Source organism: Hibiscus syriacus, unplaced genomic scaffold (genome assembly GCF_006381635.1).
Source record: "Hibiscus syriacus cultivar Baekdansim isolate YM2019G1 unplaced genomic scaffold, ASM638163v2 tig00110691_pilon, whole genome shotgun sequence".
Taxonomy (NCBI): domain Eukaryota; kingdom Viridiplantae; phylum Streptophyta; class Magnoliopsida; order Malvales; family Malvaceae; genus Hibiscus; species Hibiscus syriacus.
The window spans coordinates 1,130,085-1,149,301 of record NW_024062826.1 but is presented as its reverse complement, the minus strand read 5'-3'; the positions used below and the strand labels follow the sequence as shown (position 1 = coordinate 1,149,301).

At 34.0% G+C, this 19,217-nt stretch overlaps 1 pseudogene; it reads left to right on the top strand.

The window, feature by feature from the left end:
- The first annotated feature begins 2,058 nt into the window (after positions 1 to 2,058).
- Positions 2,059 to 2,780, top strand: LOC120138394 (annotated as a pseudogene).
- Positions 2,781 to 19,217: the final 16,437 nt, after the last annotated feature.

Below are 19,217 nucleotides of genomic sequence, written 5' to 3'. Positions count from 1 at the left end.
GCTGGGCAGCTTCGCAGTCACAAAAAGAGAACGGAACCAGCGTAGTATATTCGTCCCACAACAGTTTGAGACGAGTGAAATAGACAGAAACAGAGGATTCGCCCTGAACAAGTGTTGCAATCGAGCGATGTAGAAAAAAAACCCTAGAGCCATCGATTTTATCAAATCGCTCCTTGAGGTCTTTCCAAACGGCTTCGACATTTGAAGCAAAGACTATTCCAGCAGAGAGATCTGGACTTACCGAGTTCATAATCCATGAGAGAACGAGAGCATTGCAGCGCTCCCATTGAGACTGCAAGGCATCGAGAAAGTCATCCCTTCGACAGCTCCCATCTACGAAACCAAGTTTGTTCTTGGCCAGAAGCGTGATGCGCATTTTCCTGCTCCAGAGGCTGTAGTTCTCGACTCTAGTGAGTTGTAGCGAGACTAGCTGAACCCCCGGTGTATCCGAAGGATGCAGAAAGAGATGATGGTTCGAATCAATTGAGAGAGCCATTAGCCCTAAGAGAAGGCGATTTGGGGAAAGAATGTAATCTGGAACTGCTGCAAGAGACAAGCCTCAGAAAACTCAGCGAGAAATGGGCCACAGAAAATTCAGCGAGAGATGGGCCAAACAGGAAAGGACGTCGACTGATACCATGTTAAATTTCCAAATGGTATACTGTGTAATACCTCATCATGTTTATTGAATAGAAATGTTATAAATATATATACATTTCTAATCTAACTAACTAACAAATAATTAGTTATAACTGCAAAACTGAAATAACAAACTTAACTTCTTAACAATAATGATAATTCATATGCTTATGCAGTGACGCATGTCAAACCTTATAATCTAAAGTCCTATAAAAATAATGTCTCAAAAATCCGAATACGTAATATTTAGACGTGGAATAATCATACAGGATTCAGTGTGTCCTGAAAGTATAGGCCAATTAATAGAGAATCAATCATAATATTTAAATAGTACACCATATCCGGTAATTTAGACGTGTAATAATCATACGTTATTAAGTATGATATGAATGCAATACAACTTAACTATCCCAACTACACTGCCAAACAATTATTGGACGTTACCATCTTATAAGGATGAGCCAGTTAATGATATGATGATTGGACGTTACCATCCGATACATATGAACCAATTGATGAATCGATTATTTTCTACTTCACAATCCCAACTCAATGCATCATACAATATGAGTGAACATGACAAAACATAGTAGATGTATAAATTATATCACAATTATGGTAAACATTAAATGCATACATCGTTATCCTTTATTCATGCTTATAATATAATATATATACATAATTTGGGAGAAATAGTATGGAGATTGGTTGGATCGGATCCTTTTGGTCGCACAATTGTACGTTTCTTTTTCTTCTTTTTTCAGTTTTGCAAGCATAAAAAAGAATAAGTTAATCAATCACCTTATAGGTCCTTGAACTTCTCAGATTCTAGAAAAATGACTGAGAATTTTCAAAAAATTCAATTTGGTACTCAAAATTGTAAGATTAGAATCTAACACTAAATTACAATTGTGACAAATCGAATATTTTGAATCAAATAATTTTAAACGCTATTTATTCCTCTAGCCATCCCTTCATCAAGAAGAAAATTATTCCAAGAAACTTTTTTTATAATTTGAGGCAAATACGAGGTAATATTTGTTTAAAAATAACTCTTAATTATTTGACATTAAACGTTAAATCTCACCATAGTACTTGAAATTGTCCCAAAAAAAGTATCAAAATGAGAAGTCCAGTTAAACAAGGGAAGAGGCAGCTTCTAAGAAATAAACCAGACAAATGCAGGCACATAAGAACAAAACAAGGTAGGCCAAGCCAGTTGACCAAACATTTGTACCTATTCCCATTAAGCAGGAGATTAGAAATTTCCTCTGTTTTGAAATAAAGCAATTATCATTATTAAAGCATAATTATTAATAAAAAACATAATATAATTACAATCAAATTTTCAACTTGGAATGAAACACACAGGCAGTTTCCCCTTTCAAACCGCCATTGAAAACTTACAAATACTCATCCAAAACCTTTCAATCTCATCAATTCAAGCAAACTATTCTTTTAATTTGTCCATTTTGAATATCATTATTTCAACTTAGAAGCAAACCCCCCATATTGTTTGACCAACAGCATACTTCAATGGAGACATCATCTTCAAACTCCAACCAGTTTCCGTTGCTTGATATGGTCCTGTTGTTTCATGGTTTCTCATGTTATAACACCATTAAAAGTTTTTTCTCAAGATATTGGTCTTCTTCACCACAACCCCAGAAGATTTCTGGGTTTTCAAGCAAGGAAGGTTTTTCATCGGGTGAGAGATTGTGTGGAAAAGACGTAGAAACTTTGATGGGAAACCTAGGAATTTTCTGCAGCCACGAGAGGGAAGAAGAGTTGAATGAATCATTAGGGTGTGAGGATATTTCGAGGTTGCTTGAAGAAGAACCGAGCTTGGAAGAGGTGAAGGAAACGTTGATGTTTTTGATGTGAATGGAGATGGGTTTATTGATGCTAAGGAATTGCAGAGAGTCCTTTGTGTTTTGGGATTGAAAGAAGGTTTGAAGCTGGAAAGCTGCATCAAGATGATCCAAACATTTGATGAAGATGGCGATGGCAGAATTGATTTTCAGGAATTCGTAAAACTCATGGAGAATAGTTTTTGCTGAATCAGTTCTTTGTTCTTTTTAATCATCATTATTTATTATTTTGATCCTTGTTTCTCCTTATGCTGTATATATTCATTGATTTTGCTTCTTTTGTTGTTGTAATTATGTTGATGACTATGTGATTGGAAAGAGAGAAATTAACAACCTGAAATCAATGTATCAGAACGTTAGCTGAAGCAAGTTTAGAAAAAAAAATAGCTTTCAGACCTTAAGTTACAATTATGTATATGAATATCTCGTGTATGATTTAACTAGAAATTTCGTATCTTGGCCACTGCAAAACCCGATTAAGGATAATCCATCAATAGATTGAATATCAGATATTAAACAAAAGAAATTAATTATACGATAACTTAATAGGATTTTTCTTTTTGAGAAAGGACTTAATATAATATGTGTTGTTTCATGAGCAAATATGATTTTACCTGATTTTGCGTATGATCTGAACAAAAATACACGGAGAATCTTTAATCCACTAAGTCACTGAAAATTGGTCTCAATATGCTATCTATGACCAAATTCTTGTTTCTCCGTATAAACAATAAGGCTTAATACTCAAATAAGTGCCTAAACTATATCTTTTTTTCGAATAGGTGCCTACAATATTTTTTTGGACCATTCATGTGCTTAACGTTACAAACATGACCATTTTAGTTGCCCGGGACGTAACAGTCATTAGTTTTCTCCGTTAAGTGACACGTGTCACAGTCTGGTAATTTTGAAATTCTTTTTTTAAATATTAAAATTATTATTATATTTATAAAAAAACACCTAATTTCTTTTAAATTATAAAAATTCTCAAAATCCCTAAAATTCTCAAATCCTAACACTAACCCCCCGCCCTTTCTGACCACGACCACCATTGTCGACGTAGTCCCTGCTATCATCCTATTTATACGCTGTCAATTGGTCGTCGAAATCGCGTGAGATCGCGATTTTCATCATAGGATTCGCAAGGTATAAAGTGTTGATTCGTCATCGATCGGTCATCGATCGGTCACAATTTCATAGGGGGTTTGGCATCGGGGGAGGTGAGGCCAGGTAGAACTTTGTCGATGGCAAAGGGTGGGGGTTGGCATGGGTTTAGGTGTTGAAATTTTATATAAAATTAAAAAATTATCAGATTGTGATACGTGTCACTTAAAGGATGAAATTAACGCCGTTGACGGCCCGAGCACCTAAAGTGGTAACATTTGTAACGTTACACACATGAATGAAAAAAATACTGTAGTCACCTATTCAGGAAAAAAGGTATATTTTGTGCACTTATTTAGATATTAAGTGAAACAATAAATAAAGGTTTTTAGGGCGTGAGAAATTTTATGAAAAAATTACTTATTAATCATCTTGCAAATGTTAGCAAAATATATAACAATAAAGCAATTTTTAAAAAAATTAATTTTTAAAATCATAAATACAACGTTAAATTTGTTCAACTATCTAATTAATTCTAGGGTAAACTACATAAATGGTCACCGAACTTATATGAAGCTTGCATTTTTGTCATCCAACTTTTAAAACCTGCAATACAATCATTGAACTTTTAGTTCATTTTCAGTAAGGTCCCTGACGTTACCTCCCATTAGTTTTATCTGATGTGGCACATTAATGTTATTTTTCAACAAAAAAAATCTCAAACAATGTCGTATAAAATGTGGGAAAAGTTAAAGGGTTTAAAACTCTTTCACTTATCAAATGACTTAGATAAATTAGGTTTAATTTGGGTTTTATGGTTTAGGTTTTTTTTTCTAGATTATCGACTGTTGGTGGATGAAAATGAGGGAGAGAAAGACTTGATCAAAGGTTTGTTCAAGTGTGGTGAAAGATAAGTTGTTATTTCTGATGTATTTGGAAAATTTATATCTTATTTGATTCATGTGTTACCAAATTATCTGAAGTTTGTTTAAATCTTTTGGAATATGAAATAGAGGGACTTTTCATATATTGGAATTATTTTTTGTCATATTGAATGTGATTTTAGTCCCAAAAGGGTTCGGAGAAAAAAAAGAGAGATTGATTTGTAATTGATTTTGGATTTTAGCCCCAAATTGATTTTTAAGGTTTTCAGTCAATTTTGGGAGAGAAATTTTTTTATTAAGTTGAAATGGGTTAAAAAGATTATTTTATTAAGACGAAAAATATCATTAACGTGTCACATCAAATAAAATTAATGCGAGGTAACGTCAGGGATCTTATTGAAAATAAACTAAAAGTTCATTGAGTGTATTGCAAGTTTTAAAAGTTCGGTAACCAAATTCAAACACCCTAAGAGTTTAGTTACCATTTGTGTAGTTTACCCTTAGTTTTAATCATCTTCCATTGAAATTAATAGTAGAAATGAGAATATGGAAAATTTTGATTTAGATATAAAGAGAATTCTAGCTCATGATTCATTGAACCATACAAGATTCTAATAAGGATTGAACAATGGCTTATCGATTGGCTTTACCACCAGAGATGGAACATATCCAAAATGTGTTCCACGTTGTAACACAATAATCTCAAGGATTCAAATGTCACACAATATCGTCGAAGTGACTAATAATTTTTTTTTTAAAACCATTTACTTTACATTTGAAAACATAAAAATTTATAAAAGGAATTTCTTTTATTTAAAAGTGTAGCAACCCAATTATTAAGGCCACATATATATTGGTTAGTAGTGATAATTAGTTAGGTGTGTTAGGCCCAATGTCTTTTTCGGACACCTAAGGCCATTAATAATTGTTGGCCACCTGTTTTGGTCGTATAAATTATGTTTCATACTTTCAGTTTGTATTTCTATTATTTTTATTATAATCGTGTTGTGCCCAATCAAACACCTAGAAAAGCAAATGAGAGACTAGTCCAGCTGAGATGCACACTGCCTTCAATAATGGAGAGGAACTTCCAAGTTAAGAGTTGAACAAGACAGAAGGCTTAAGGATCTGATGTAAACACAAGAGGGATCACGATTTGAACCGGAGTTTCCTCCATCCAAGTTTGGTCAGAAGACATAGAGTACCGAAGGTGGGCTAATGCATGGGCAACTTAATTACCATAATGAGAATTGAGCTTAGAAGAGATGGATCGGGAGTCACCTTCGAGCACAATTCGATGAAACGCCAAGCCCGAAGCTAATAAGAGTCCCTGAATGGTTGCATGAGTTTCTGCGACAAAAAAGGAAAGAACATGATGAGTAAGAGTATTGTTGCTCCCAAAATGTAGCCATCCATGTCTCTTATTACCACCCCGGTTGCTACAGATTGTGTATTTAATTTGAAGCTAGCATCAACGTTCACTTTCATTGCAGGTTCCTGGGGAGCTTTCCATCGAATATTTTGTTGGGGAAATAGAGATTTAAAAGTTTCCAACTTCCATGGTTACAGCACGAACCGAGGGCGAGAGGAATGCTATGGCCTTTGGTTTGATCCATCGAAAGAATTCCATAAGATACAACATTCTTTGGACAGCCAATAACATCATGGGTTGTGCGTGCAAGGGAGGGAAGCCATCGCCGCTTATCGACTATGCGTGGGTTGGTCTCGTCGTTGGGAATCTCCACCGGCTTTCTCCTTTTCCTAACTGGTTTAGTGCTTATCATTTGGGTATTTTGAGCACTGGTAATGGAAAATAATAATAAATAAATGTAAATGGTATAGCAAGGCACGTGGGTTGTGGGGGAATTATTGATATCATGCAAAAAAGGGTAAATCACAAGGTATGTCATCCAAGTTTGGTGAGATCTTTACCTTGTCTCTTAGTTTCCAAGTGGTTATAGTTATGACATAATAGTTTTTACAAGAACAATTTAATCACTAATTTAAGTAATTAACTATTTTGATGGCAACATTAGTTTTCAATTTTACCAATTGAGTCCTCAAATTATTATTTAGATTCTAATAAGTTATTTTTATGGCGAGGGAAATTATTTGGATACGAGTTAATAATTTTGATGGCCTGGATCGTGAGGAAAATATTGGAAGTTAGATTAAAGATCGAGGGCGTTCAAATGGAATTTAAATGGTCGATCGATATGGCATGAAAAATCGAGGTAATACATTACTACCTCTTTATGCTTTATAGAACATGTTGGTATTGGTAAATGCATGAATAGAAATGTTTGGTCTCATATGTGTAATTAATGAAGTTCTACACTCGATATGAATGTGGTAGAAAATAGGTAACTGAATATGACTCATATGACTATTATAAGAATTGGAGGACAGTTGGAATTAAATTTCAAGTTCTTGAATTAAGTGATAAAGGAATCAATCATGGATATGTAGACTATAATTTATCTCATTAAAGGTACTTGGATGATAAATTATGAGAATATTTCGATTAGGTAAATATACGAAAATACCCCTATGTTGTAAAATGATAAGAATTGTAACTCGAAGTTGATTAATAACTCTGAAAAGACTTATAGATCTGATAAAACTACAGATGTGTATAAGAAATGCTAGTTTGCTTAGAAAATTTGGATAATAAGTTTTTAACCCCAAGAGGGTTTGTGCAAGATACTAGAAGTCTGTTAAGGAAATCATTTCAAGATCAGAGAATGTTCAAGAAAGCAATTAATCATAGGATCTCTATATTATATTATTTTTGTTAAGAGTTGATACTGAAATTATGTGGTTAAGAAATTACGAAAATGCCCTTAAGAGGTAAAATAGCCCGAGTTGACCCTGAATGAGAAAGTACTTTGAGGATTTGTACTTAACTCGATTAAGTATGGATTTAGTTGTTAAGATCCTGTCTTTGTATAGAAAAATTCATGATATTCCGTTTGTAAAATCTAATAAGGCACTTGACCCGAAAATATCCAAGTTATCAGTAAATACCTGAAGAACAATTTATCGGAGGGTGCTCTTTTATCAGAATTGTTCAAAGGGACTGGAATAGATGATAAATTGGAATTAAATAATAAACCGGATGGGGGAAAAGATTGAAATATCGTAGATCTATAAAATGACCAAAATACCCCTATAATGGAAATGACCCAAGAATATCACCAAGCTCAGGAATGATTGGATATCCTCGAGCTTTGAAATGAATAGAATAAGACTGAGTATCAAAATGACCAAAATACCCTTATGACCTAGAATAAGTAAATGTCTTGGATTAATTAAGTAATCCAAATAAGCATATGTGTTGGACTACCTTTAAAAGTTATGGAACACATCTTAAGTGAGTTGATCAATCGTAATGATATGTCAGTACCTGGACGATATAGATATTACTTGAATGCGCGTTCGTCTTCTCAAGTGTGGCTTGATGATAATTTTGGAAGTATTCAACTCAGCTAAACTCTAGATCGTATTCAATATTAAGAAGTGGATATTCATTAGACAAATCAATTGCTACTACCAAATTGAATTGAACGGAAGTACAATATGTATCTAAAATTCAGAAACGTTTGAATTACTATAAAAAACCCCGAAGTAACTGTAAAGAAATGACTACTAAATGAACTTAGTAACCTCAAAGACTGAGGATTAAGTAAGAGAATGAAATAAGTTTGCAAACTCGGATGAACTTATATGATGTATCATCCCTATGGATTATAAACCATAAATCAAGTACGCCAGCATTTCCTGGTATAGTTGAAACATGAAAATGAAATAAAGACCATTATCCAGTGATGAATCAGAAGATTATCTGTGGATAAGAATATTTGGTATTAAAGAGTAAATACCCTGGAAGGTTAATGAATTGACAAGTTGATAAGTATTGGTTCTGTGAGCTATTCATCTGTAGTTGTTTGATAATCGAATTAATCGTTATAGATTGTAAAGATTCTGAATACCTTCAGATTTTGTAGAGCTTCAGAAAAGTGTCTGAATAAGATAATCCTTATAAATCATATCCTGAACAACCGATAATTTTGTCAGTTAATGAACTTTTCAAATAGTGATTCTAACTTCTGACATTCTATCGGTAAACTGAAAATTCGTGTCTCTCTACCAGATAAGATTATCCAGTATCTCTGAATAATATATGTAAACACTGGTGTGTTCCCTAATCATATAAATATTTTATCTGATTTCCGACTTGAATTTTGTTCTAATAGATGACCTGAATTCTATTCTGATTTCTGATATGGATTCTGTTCTGAATTCTATTTTGATTTCTGATATCTCCGTTTAATGATGAAAAAAATGTTTTAATTGGGGGGTATTGTTGAAGGAAGTATTTCTGCAGGTTCCTCGGCTTTGTGCTCAGGGCCTTACAAGTTGTATGGGTTGGGTGTATGGTTCTGGGGAACCTACACATTATGTTGTGTTGGGATGGGGGTATATATATATATATATATATATATATATATATATATATATATTAAAAATATTTGAAAAGTTACATGGTTTTTGGGAACACACTAGATAACCTATTTTGATCTCCTGAACTCAGTTATCCGAAATATTTCTCTGAACTGAAAGCTCATTATCCGTTACCACCTGAAATATCAGTAGGATCTCTGCTCAGCATAAAAATCTGTAAATGTTCGGAAACAATAAGGAAATATATATTTATCTGTATCTGCACGTTCATCAGCATCATCTGGTAGTTCTGTATTACTGAGGTTTCCAAAGCTCACTCTGTTACTCATCTTTTCAGGCTAAAAGAATTTTACCAATGCAGCTATCGACTTCAGTAAGGGAGTTCTTCCGGTGCTGTTTGCAGAGCACGATACATGTGATTAGGGGGCATGTAATTGTATTTTGTTTTATATACGAGTCTGAAAATATGTTTTATTTCGAATATTGATAACTTTTATTTTGTACTCATAAATGATTTTATGAGTTTACAAGTTTTAAGAAAAGTTTTAAATTTTCCGCTATTTTTTCAGTGGGTCGCTTCGGTGGCCCTAATGTGATACTCCAGATCGGATCGGGTTACCCGCATCGGTTTGAGGGGGTTACATTTAGTGGTATCAGAGCTATGGTTGAGTCAAAATTTTTTAAAATAGATCGGCCGGTCAAATTTCAAAAGATGTCTGATCAGTACATTTAGTTTTATAAAAGAATACCAGTAACGTCTATTTGAATTCTGTAAAGTACCTCACAAACCATGTGAGAGTTACTCATCTGAAAAATTCTAACCTGACTCCAAAGATGAAATTGAGATATGTTACCTCTCTATGAGCCTATTCTCGTAACAAATGTTGAATTGATTCCACAATGATAAATTTGTTTTGAATATTTATTTTGACTGAGATAGAGTTCTGATGAGAATATGTGCTCAACTGGTTTAGAATTTGTAGAGCATATGTATTTTTGGTAAAAGTTATGTGAAGCTAAGAAAGAACTGATGAAAGTCTCATTTCTGCAATTATGTGACATGTGAAGATACTCGTTTTTTTTCATTTGAATATTATTTATATTTTATTATTATAATTATAATTATAATTATAATTATAATTATTATATTATTATTATTATTAATTAATTTTATTTATTATTACAGACCCAACCCAAATACAGAGGCCCATATTCGATAGCCCAATAGTAACCCTAAATGTTTAGGGTTTGTATCAACCCTAGCTTCCACCTGCCGCCGCCCTCTCCAGAAGACTCCCGAAGCTTTACTACCACGTCCCAGCCGCCGCCTTAGACCAAAGAACTACGGCCGCCTCTGTTATCTCCAAGCCGACGTTCCGGCTTCTGCCATGTCCCATCGAAGCCTCCAGAAGCGCCTCGTCATCGCCCCACGTCGAGCTCTACGGTGAGTCACCACCATAGCTATGGTGACTCACCGAGAAACCCTTCTGTGACCGGTCCGAGGAGCGTTTCATCGAGGCTATAAAAAGCCTCGACTCACCTGCAAAATAAAAAAAACAGAGAGGAAGAACCAGAGATAACAGAGAGCAAAAAAAATAGAAACAAGATACAAAAAAAAACTACCAACGATCCCAGTCAACAACAACACAGCAACAAAAAAAAGAGAGAAGAGAGGAAAGAAACTTACTCTGTCATCGGAGAACCCTAACCGTCACCAAAACAACCAAAACCCGAAGGTATTTTCATAGATTTGCTCCGATCAGGAGCTTTTTAAGAAAAACGATCACCGGAACCGTCATTAGGACGGTTTGATCTACGTTTTGGTAAAAAATAAAATTTCCCGGGCACCGAATGCGGTGGCCGACGGTGAGGACGGCGGAGGCAGACGGTTGCCGGCCTATAACCGGCTTCCCTCTGGTGAGGGAAGCTAGAGAGAGGCCAGAGAGAACTCTGGTTCTCTCATTTGACAGAGAGAAGAGAGAAAGAAAAATGAGAGAGCTGGCCCTTCGGGCCAGCCGTTTGGGGCATTTATACCCCTTCCCAAACGACGCCGTTTTGGGAGGGGTATATCTGTAATTTCGCGCATGGCCAAACCCTTTCCGCAGCCATCCGAATTTTGTAATTATTCATTTTAGTCACTGAAACTAACTTCTGAACGTTCTAATTCAGTCTTCGAATTTTATTTTATTATGTTTTAGTCCTTACCAATATTAAATAATATATTTACGATAAATATCACATTTAGTCCCTCATAATTTTATAAATTTTATTTTAGCCCTGAATAAATAATTAAGGTTAAATTAAACTATTAGGATATGAGTTTCCTAATATTTCGAATTTCATCTTTTATTTTTCATATATTTATAATTTTTTATTACATTACAATTTATATTTAATTATATTATTATTAATCATATTAATATTTATTATTTGATTAATTTTTCATTATAATTTATTTATTTTTTATCAAAGAAAAGGGCAGTCTTAATACAACTAGATGTCCTATTCTGGTATTTTAAATAATTAAATATTATAAAAATTATAATTTTATTTTATTTAAATTATTATATTTTTAATATTTATTTTTATTTATTAATATCGAAGAAAAGAGCTGTCTTAAGGTACCTAGAAGTCCTTTTCTGATATTTCTAAATAAGTAAATATCTTATTTATGTTTAATATATTTTCATAATTATAATTTTGAAATAATAGGATTATAAATTAAACATATTTTGAATTTTTAAATTTCTAATAATAGAGACAATTTATAATTAAAAAGTACCAATTTTGGGCGTTGTAGGGGTGTTAATCCTTCCCTAAACGTAACCGACCACGAATCCCTTTTTATTATTAAAAAGAACGAATTTTTGGTTAAAACACAGATCAATTTATCTTTTAATTGATGTTTTCTTAAAAACTCTTTTAAAGGATGATTTTTAGGTATTCGACCTACCTGACCCAAAAGGTCGATGGCGACTCCCAAATTATTTTAAAAACCATTTATTCACATCACTTTTCCCACCAAGTAAAAAAAATTCGTGCCCGGACGAAAACCGGTTACGACAGCTTGGCGACTCTGCTGGGGACTGTCAAACTTTAAAATTAATTATAAATTGTCTCTATTAATTAGAAATTAAAAATTCATTTATTTAATTTTTAATTCTTTTCTTTCAAATTTTTATTACTTATGATTTTCATAATATTCATTATATTTTTATTTTTTATTTTTACTTTATTTTTAGATATTAAATTTTATTATTTATTGTCTGTCAAAGGTTTGAATATTTCTCCTCACACACAACACTTGCATTGCATAACATAAGCTTTCTAATCAAGTTTGTCCCTTTTAAGTGGGAGTGAAAGCGACGTCTTCGTGAGAATTTATTCTCCGTGTTAGACCTAGCAAGTAACTTTCGGGGTTCATATGCTCTATGTCTTCGTGAGAATTTATTCTCCGTGTCAGGTATAGAGAAATGTGTCCCCTCGAATTGAACTCGATCCGCTTAAGTCTGTAATGGACTAGGATTGAGGGTTTGACAGTCCAAGGGGGCATCAACAAGGACAATTCGAGTACCTTTACTCCTAGAACTGAAACTCTGCATATAATAAACCCTAGAAATTCACCTAATCTAAGACAGTACTGAACCTCTGTTCATAGGTGTACACAAAGGAGAAATAAGCTCTAGCTTTTAATTTATTTAATTTATTATTTTTCTCTCTGAATAAATGCATGCGAATTAGTAATCATGTTGTTATGTTAATTTTTCCAAACAAAGCATGGAACTAGAAAGCATGAGGTTAGGATATATTATATACCATGATAGGTAGAATATTTTCTTTTCATTAATTGGTACTTACCAGTTTATTTATTTCCTTTCTTATTTTTATTTTTCATACATTTTATTTTGCTCTAACTTGTTTGCATGGATTTTTTTGTTTGCATTGCATGATCATGGCATAATTAAAAGGTGTTGACTTGAAAGACTGTTCATCAAATTGGAAAGAAATCGTAAATGGACAAAAAGTTTTATGATCAAACAAAATATGATGCGGCCAAAGAAAGACATCCTGAGGAAACTCCGAGGATAGAAGCAAGCAAAGCACACAGAGATCCTGTTATATTAATACCAGAAGTACTCCACAAAGATCCTGCCAGATTGATACCAAAAGCAGTCTATGGTAAGAGTATCAGTCAGGGCATTCAGAGTAGAGGATGTTTTTATGAAGCTCAGCATGTTATTTGAAGGACTTGAACGACCAAAACAAGAAATTGAGCACAGAAATGAAAACCATGCATGAAGATTTTCAGAAGATCAGTCAAGCCTTTCAAAATGTTGGCATAGGAGATACCCCAGAAGAGTGGATAACAGGGGTTACCAAACTGAAAAAGAACTGCAGCATATATGAAGATCTAATCCAAGAACTTCTTGGACAAAAAAGTTCTCTTACAAGGGAAAATGAGCAACTCCGAGAAGTGACACAGAAGATGAAGAAACACTAGAATGTCATGGAAGAAGCTGCAGTCCAGACAAGCAATATATGACCCATAAACTGATAAACCAAGCTAACTTTACAAAGAATTAAAGCAGACTGATAACTCAATTGTTGAGCATGAATATAAACTAACTTGGCTTTAGAGAAGTTATGAGGGAAAGTTATCCCCTATATGTAAAGTTTTAGATAGTACTGAAAGATGTCCCCTACATGTAAAAGTTTTGTTTGATGCACGAAAACTTTTGTGTTCAATGAAATCTGTTCTAAGATGATCACTTTTGAGTAACACCTTTTCATACATGCATTTGCATTTTGCATCTTTGCATTTTCATTTATACTTTTATGTTTACTTTTGTATTACACAATTTGCATTTTTATTGTTACATTCACATATTTAAATTTGCATTTTGCATTTTGCATTTTGCATTTTTTCATTTTTAAGTTTATATTTATATTTTCATTTTTGCATTTGCATATTTGTATAATTACATTTTATTTCAAATTATTCTACATGCATTTAATCATGACAATTGGAATAATTTGTGGAGAATTCCATGACAGAATTTTGAAATCAAAGTGGAGTTAACTTGGTCTTCCTAAAGAAGGATAATAGCCATGAATGAGATTTTAGCAAGGGTTGGTAGAATCGAGAAACTGCAAGAGCAACTTATCAAGACTCAACAAGAGATAATTGATCAAGTAAAAAATTCCCATAATGATTCAAAAGAGCAAATGACAAAACTAATGGACTTGATGAATGTTGTGATCCATGGAGAGAAACCTTGGAGGATCATGTTGTAAAAGATTTGAATAGGATTATGAATGATGTAGTTGATACAATGGAAACAAATGACCAAGACTTTGTCGGGGAATGTGGAAATTCGATAAATCTCCAAAAATCAGGTATGACCTCAGATAATGCGACAAAGATCAAGTTTAAGAGAAGCATGGAAGAAATTTCAGTACCATTGAAGAAAGCTAAACAAAGCAAATAATCACAAGGTCTTCAAGAAAGCAGAGTAAATAATTGTAATTTGACAGTGATGTCAGGGGAAATTCTACCCAATTTCCTTCAGTTTCATGCAACAAGTTATATCTTGAGTTACTCAAAGCCCATATTATTACTCCATGTCGAGCTAAGCATTTGTTTCTTCCATACCCGAGTTGGTATAATGAGAAACTCTCTTGTGATTATCACGCTGGAGCCCAAGGACACTCAATTGAAAAGTGTGGTCATTTCAAACAACGAGTTCAAGACCTCTTGGTTCAGGGAATCATAGAATTGGATGACCAGTCTATTTTGGTCAAACAATCGAGAATTAAACATCAAAATGGAGTTGGTAGTATCAAAACAAGTAAAGTACATGCCAGAAAATGAAGAAAATAAAGTACTTGAGCCAAAGATAAAACGTTCAACTTTCAATACTCCTCTGATTATAAATGATAAAAAAGTAAAATGAGAGGTAATTCGAGACTGGCCCACAGATTTATGAATGAATGGGAAAGATGAAACTCTGAAGAAACCTCAAACGCCTGTATCATATTTTCTAAAGACTAGTGAAAAGAGTCTGGATACAAAGAGTCTGGTGAATATTACTCCAATTACAGCCACAATATGTGTTCAGAATCAGGACAAGGCTATCATCCTTAATAAAAGTTGTTCTGAATCCAAAAATGAGCTCAATTTCCAGCCAGAGAAGAAAAAGATGATGACGGAGACTGTTCAAAATAAATCAAAGGGTTGTGTATCTGAAGGCCTACACAAAGGTCTTGACACAAGAAATATCAAGAAATGGGGGGCAAATGAGGATAAAAAATCTTAGGCCAATTGCATACCCAACATTACTGGAATGATGGAGTAGGCTAAATAAACAAGTGGAAGTTGTTATCTACCACTGTAGTACCTTTCTATTTTCAGCATCATGTTTAAACTTGTTTTTGTTCATTTCTCCACCTTTTGTGCGATAAATAAATTTGTGTTGCTTATTAAGGTTATGAGCATTGAGTCAATTTTGCAATCTTGCAATTCTTTTAATATCAACTGGATTAAAAAACTCTGCATGATTAGAGTTATAATCTTTGACAAAATATCAGGATTGAAAACCAGAAAAACAAGGACCATTGACCTTACCTCAGATGAAATACACCCAAACACTATCCTATTACAAATATGAGATAACCTTCTCCTATTGAAAGGAATTACAAAAAGGCTTGGTATTTATATATAGGAGCGTACAACATGGGGCACCGTTGGTGTATTACATTACAAAACCGACTAGAGTATTTTTCTATTGATGACGTTCGATAATGAACATAATCTTCACAAATAGGTAAATCTAGTTTAAGTCAGTTGCTTGATAATTGAACTCTAACAAAGAGATTTTCTGAATTCCACCAAAAACACCTAGACTATAACAGGTTCTTCTTAACAAGCTTAAGAAATTGGATTTGAACACCCATGTTATATTATTATATACAATAAAGTTTGAGTTGTCCCTCTAGAGCAATTGGTTAATCTCCCTGGCTTTATGGATAATATTCAGCTAGCCTATTATATTATTATATGCAATAAAACTGTCCCTCTAGAGCAATTGGTTAATCGCCCCGGCTTTATGGATAAGTTTCAATTAACCTGATAAAGGTAATTATATTATTATATACAATAAAGCTGAATTCAGCTAGCCAAAATGGAAAATGTGTTAACAAATGGACTAAGGGAGTTGCGAAACACCTGTTATAGTCAACTTCACACAAGCACTCAGAAATTTCATTTTTAGACCGATATTTTCTCACTACTTTGATTAGATGAGTCTAAATGAAAGATTCCAGAGAATTAAAATGGAAAGACTCTAGACGGTCTAGTAATTGGCAATCCTAGTTGTGTCATTTTGTACGTATCCGGTTAAAATACCAAGTCCTCAAAGTGATGAATGTGACAAAATTCACAAAGAGTGATAGATGAGTGACATCTTAAATAGATGTAACCATAGAAAATAGGAAAGCCATCCTGAAACCAAACCAAATCTTGATACTTGTCAAAGAACTATAATTCTCAAACATAAAGAATTGTTGATTCTTTTGATATTCTTTGAATTCATGCTTATGATTTAATTCTATTGTGAACCTGAGAAGGGCATTACTTGCAAAATTCTTTCATTCTTCAATAAAGAAAGGAGAAAAAACATTTTCAAACAGGACAATCTCAAATGATGAAGGTCATTGAAGCAAGTTGATGCCTATTCTACCTCAATTGTAGAAAAATAATAAATGAGGCCAGAATGATGAAGCATTTCACTTTCTTGAAAGCAAGTGGTCCAAGAAGCCAGAAAGTATGGAGAATTGAACTTGTGGCGCTCTCCGGTGACATCATTAGCAATCCATCAGGAAAGATTATCGCTTATTTCATGCTGAGGGCGATAAGCATCACCAGAAAAATTATTTTCCCCAGCCATCAATCCATGTTTCTGGCAGATTACATCACAGAGATATAAGTCCCAGTAAGATGTATTATGGGAATGAACAAGTCACTACCTGTACTCTGGTTATACTGTGATGCTGGCTCAAGTCTTGATACATCATTGCTGCCTTTTCCATGCTGATCAATTTCCTTGACAAGATTATATCCATTATGTCTTTCAAAAGATTGCTGAACTTGAAATTGAGAACATATGGCACAGAATAAGACATTGGAACAAATTCTACATTTATATGCCTTTCATATTGGGTAACATTGGTTACCTGATTCCAAAAGATGAGATAACCAGTTTTACTATCAACTAAACCTTTCCATGGTTCAGAAGAGTGAGATATTGCAGTGCATATTTTGAAGCAACAAAAAAGACAGTCATTGTAGCAGTCATTGCAAGAAAACACCAACAAAAATCTTCTAGTTCATCTCAATGAGGTTTATTTCTTCCAGTAAGGTTGTTACACTGGATGCCATTGACGACAAGGTTGAATTCGCCAAATCTACTCATCAATTGCTCCAACTGATCACTATGTTCTTGCACATCTGTTTTCAAATGTATGCCAAGACAGTAGAAGACAACCTCTGTATCACTGATCATAGAGAAAAGAGACAGGACATTGATACTACCAGGGAACATGTCTCTAGCAGATTCTACTCCTCGTGTATGGTTTTTAAGGAAACCTAGAAGCATTTCTACCTTATCCGATTTAAGCGGAACAACTCTATGCCTTTCAATTCATACCGGATTCCATTTTTGGCACTCATATAGAACATACTTTTGGACACTCAAAGATGACTCATCGTCATAAGCACTTCCTATACATGTTTGTAAACAGTTCAACTTTGTTCTTGGATCCCAGGAAGGCCATCATTTCTTTGTCAATGGAAAAATATCATGTATAGTGCGTGGAGAAAACAAGATAAGAGGAAATCTGTTCTCAATTGGCAGATTATGAATATAGCCCCTTTTCAGTGTAGCAGTATGAAAATGCTTCGAATCTATAAATTCTGGCTCTACATCGAATAAGTACTGTGATATTTCAGTCCAAACCAACTGGAGAAAGTGCCACGTTCTCATAGTAGAAATAAGGAGACCCAATAGCATCTTCTGGAAGTGTTCTTTGAGTTATCTGATCTAGTTTGGTATGAACCCCAAAACCAATCATTAGATTTGAAAGATTAATTTGCTCATAGTAGAAATAAGGAGACCCAATAGCATCTTCTGGAAGTGTTCTTTGAGTTATCTGATCTGGTTTGGTAGGAACCCCAGAACCAATCATTGGAATTGAAAGATGAATGCATGATCGTCTTCATTAAGAAGCTTCTTTTCAAGCTTCCTCTCCTTCTTCCTTTTCAAAAATCATAGCCCAAGTTTCTCCTTTACTTGTAATTGGGATCATTGCATAATGACTTCCTATCTTCTACCATAAGAAGTGCGTCAGTAGCCTTAGCCAGTTGATCAACACATATCAAATCTGTCAATTCTGCAATTGATGAATCTGGACCACATCTCTCCATGGTTATTGAAGTCTCAGCCTCTGAGAATCCCATTTTTGTCAAGTATAACAGTTTATTCTCCTCATCAGAATCAGAATTCAGGATTTCCTCGATATCAGAAGAACTATCAATATCTGTGAAATCATCCTAAAAGACACTTCATAATCAGATGAGTTGTTATCAGAATCAACATGTTGCATGGGTGTGGATTTTTCAAGAGCCTGTACCACTGTATTTGTAGTCTTGCTATTGCATCAGATTACTGTTTGCATAAATTGGTTTCTCTCCCACAGAAAAGTATATTTCAGAGATGGCCTTCACTGAAAGATGATAAGCCATGTGTCAGCCTGGAATGGATTACCAAGCTATTTTTACTACTCTGTCTGACTAAATCCCTCCAGATACAGAAAATGGTCACCTCATTCAGAAGACACATATCTCAGACGTTTCTGTCAGAATGATTGAATACTTCTTAAGTTTGTGACAACATGAAGAGAATTGCAGTTACTTGATAATACTACTGTTTAGTGACACCAGAATGAGAGTATTCAAGATAAATAGATTTGGGGCATGAATAAAGCCACAAGTACCTACAACAGTTCATTGTCAAAATTGGACCTCGTGGGGATCATGACATTTCAGTCAAACAGACATTGATAGTGAATCAGAAGCAGAATATTGAGGTATATTGAAAGCCCATTTCAACCAGAAATAGAATATTGGGGTATTTTGAAGGCTCGCGTCAGTATGAATATTGGGCATTTTTGAAGGCTCATCTCAACAAGAAGTAATGTT